This window comes from Cucurbita maxima, unplaced genomic scaffold (genome assembly GCF_002738345.1).
Source record: "Cucurbita maxima cultivar Rimu unplaced genomic scaffold, Cmax_1.0 Cma_Scf00008, whole genome shotgun sequence".
Taxonomy (NCBI): domain Eukaryota; kingdom Viridiplantae; phylum Streptophyta; class Magnoliopsida; order Cucurbitales; family Cucurbitaceae; genus Cucurbita; species Cucurbita maxima.
In genome coordinates this window covers 5,516,725-5,519,891 of record NW_019272024.1, presented here as the reverse complement: position 1 = coordinate 5,519,891, position 3,167 = coordinate 5,516,725, and positions in this window count along the sequence as shown.

Genomic DNA, 3,167 nt, shown 5'->3' with positions numbered 1-3,167 from the left:
TTATTTGTTCTGGGGCTCGTATAAGGCTTCGGCCTCCTGATCTGAGAGGGACGTGACGCGAGATGATGATGGGTCAACTGCTGCTTTCCCTCGGTGCATAAGAATCAATCCTCCAATTGTTCTTTGGATAAACGACTGGATTTTGATATGATACTTCATTCCTATCTGCTTCGTGGATTAAGCGGTGGTGGTGCCTCTCCCATTGCTTATTGGTGGGTTCGAATATGGCATAGGAGTTGCTGACTGAATTCAGGTGGACACTGCAATTATGCCTCGATCGAATATCCAAGAGATGACTTGTATACCAACTGTACTGCAGCTAGCTCAAAAGCAGATCGATCAACAATGGTAACTCAAACAGGCTCCGAAGGAGTATAGCTTTGTTGGGGGTGAACTTACTACTCCTGGCTTTCCTCATAGGGATAGGTAGACATGCATCTTTTTTGGTTCTCGAGGTAAACGACTGATTCTTAGTCAACTCGGTTAGCTTCCTCTGCTTCCGGTGGTGGGCAAACCACTGATGCGGACAGAGGCTAGGTAATGTCTCTCCAACTAGCTCTACCCTAGTCGCAGGGTCAATAATAGGTCCGGTGGTTCTTCGACTTTTTGTTTTGATTGCTTTCAAATTCAAATGGCTTTGGATCTTTTTCTTCACTCGAAGAAGGGGAGCATTGAAATTTGGAACTCCTAAATGGAAATCGAAAAAAAAGTCTCCTTAAGTAGGACCTACCGGTCTTTACTTGCAACTCTAGTCAAGGTTCTTCTATCATTGTAGTTTACTGCTCCTCAGTGCTATAGAAAAAAGGGGTCGGGTCGCCGGACTTGCTGAACATATACCCTGCAAAGAGCAGGAGCTTTGTTCTTTCAAGACTCGAACAAGACCTCTCAGCCGCCTGTTCGAGAAGGAAATCACAGACGACTCTCTGGATAGAGTGCGTTGGTTGCAACAGCTATTTTAGATTTACGTATTTTTTGATAATAGCAAGAGACAAGTCTCGATTTGACAACTCGACAACGGGGCAAGGCCCGATATCGAGAGGAGAATAGATAAGAGGTCCGATAGTTACGATCTAGCACTATGCTATAGTAACGAGACTAGACTAGACTGCCCTGCCTCCTTCTACCCATGGACAACTACTAGACCGCCACACTCAATATATGCTCGTTTAGTTTAGATCTAAGGAAAGGCGCCTTGACGGACAGGCTTGTTCAGTCTACATAACCCGTCTCCACAACACAGCTCAGTTCCTTTCTCTAAACTTAAATCGAGACCAGGAGAGCACATCCTCGAACCATATTCAATGGGGATGTCAGGCTTATGTACACGTACCTTCAGAGGGAATCGATGCTAAGAGCATCGATTTCTCGGGGGGTCTTCCTTATAGTATTTAATAGACTTTAAAATTCTGAGACTAAGCAAATCTTAGAGAGCCGGGATGTTCACTTTATAGAGATAGAGAACGTTTCTTCGTTAGTGGGAGCTTAGGTCAGGAGGACCAGTGAACAGGACTTTCAGACAAATATCACTATACTTGTAGAGTACCTTATGTTGAAGCAGATGAGCTAGAGGAGAGCACGATGATGAGCCCTCCCGTGGGAGATGTTCAGGAGCCAGAGCCTCTTAGGATTAGGAGGTCTACTCGAATCATCCTGAGACCCTAATATTTGACTTATATAGCACATGGAGTTGCACCAGATGAGACTCCGTGGAGTAAGCATGGGCAGCCGTAAATGAGAAGATCTATTATCTAATTCGTAATAAGGGGGGTTTGAGCCTATCTTCTTTACCTAAGGAAGTTTGCAAATGGATCACTGTAGCGGTGCTCGACTTCTAGCCCTTGCTTACTCTAAGATAGAAGACATCGATTCTCTTTGTACAGTTAGTTTAGCTCACAACTATTCGAGTTCGGATCTCACTAGCAGCATCACTTGATTGAAGAGAAAAACAGGGATGAAGAAAGCTTTTTGATCCCGGAGATTTTGATGATATGTAGATATCCATTAAAAAAGATTCTTCTTCTTTATATGCGCCCGGTGGATTGAAACTCAGAGAGCCGGAAGCTTGCCTACAACCCGCATCGGGTGGCTTGGAAATTCGGCACAAGGTATTCTGGTAGAGAGCTCTTGTCCTTCCAATTGGATTGGGAGCTTTTTAGATTGCTGGAGCTGCAAAGTTACCCGGACTTCTAGTTCTTCTTTCTTATGTATGGCTCGAATCTAATCTAAGCCGTGGTTTTCTTCGTGAGGGATCTGTGGTAGCCTCCCGCTTAGGTTAGGGGTCACCTTAGCGATATGCTTTCTAAGGATACTGACTCTTCCGCCTTTTATTATTTTATCAAAGAATCCGCAAAGAAAAGACCACCTTGAAGTATGCATCCATATGGCCTGGCCGCCCCATGAGTTTCTTCTTCGTATTGCAAGCATTATGGATCTTCTAGTCTATAAAAGGTTCAAGTTCTTCTCGAAAGAAGAAATGTGTCGGTAAGCAGACGCCGCCACTTGGCTTAGTAGGAAGAGGATGAAAGTTTTCCACCTACTCCTTATTATAAGTCATTCATAAAAAAAAAAACAGAGTTTGTTGCTGTTAGTGAATTTCACCAAGGTGAGCCTATAAGAAAAGAAGCTTTAAATGAAATTATTCTGAGAAGTTATGATAATGAATGAAGTGGCCTTGATAACGTGCATTATAGCGGTCATGGTCTTGGTGTAGATTACCCCGCCTACCCCTGTAAAGAACTACTATTATAAGAGAATGAATTAAGATATTATATCATCCTCCTATCTTCGACAAAAAGAACTGTTTTCTTCAATGAAAGAAGAAGGTTAGACCTTTGGGGAAGAAAGACATATTTTGGCTCCGAGGGGAAAAGCATTGGCTTTCTATCTATCTGTATTCGTCTTTTCACTCCTATACGTATACGGATTTCTTATTGCATAGCAGAGTCAGTCGGGATTCATAGAACCAAAGGAGTAGAAGCATTTGGAGTCAGTCGGGATTCATAGAACAAAAGGAGTAAAAGCATTCGGAAACATCCTAACCACCTGGGCCACAGGTCGATCCTATTGCATGCACCTATGATGGGCCCACTGCTAACCAAAGTGACGATTTCGTTCGTCGAAGTCTTAGATTGGTGACAAAATCCCTTATCCTTCTCGTTTCCATGGGA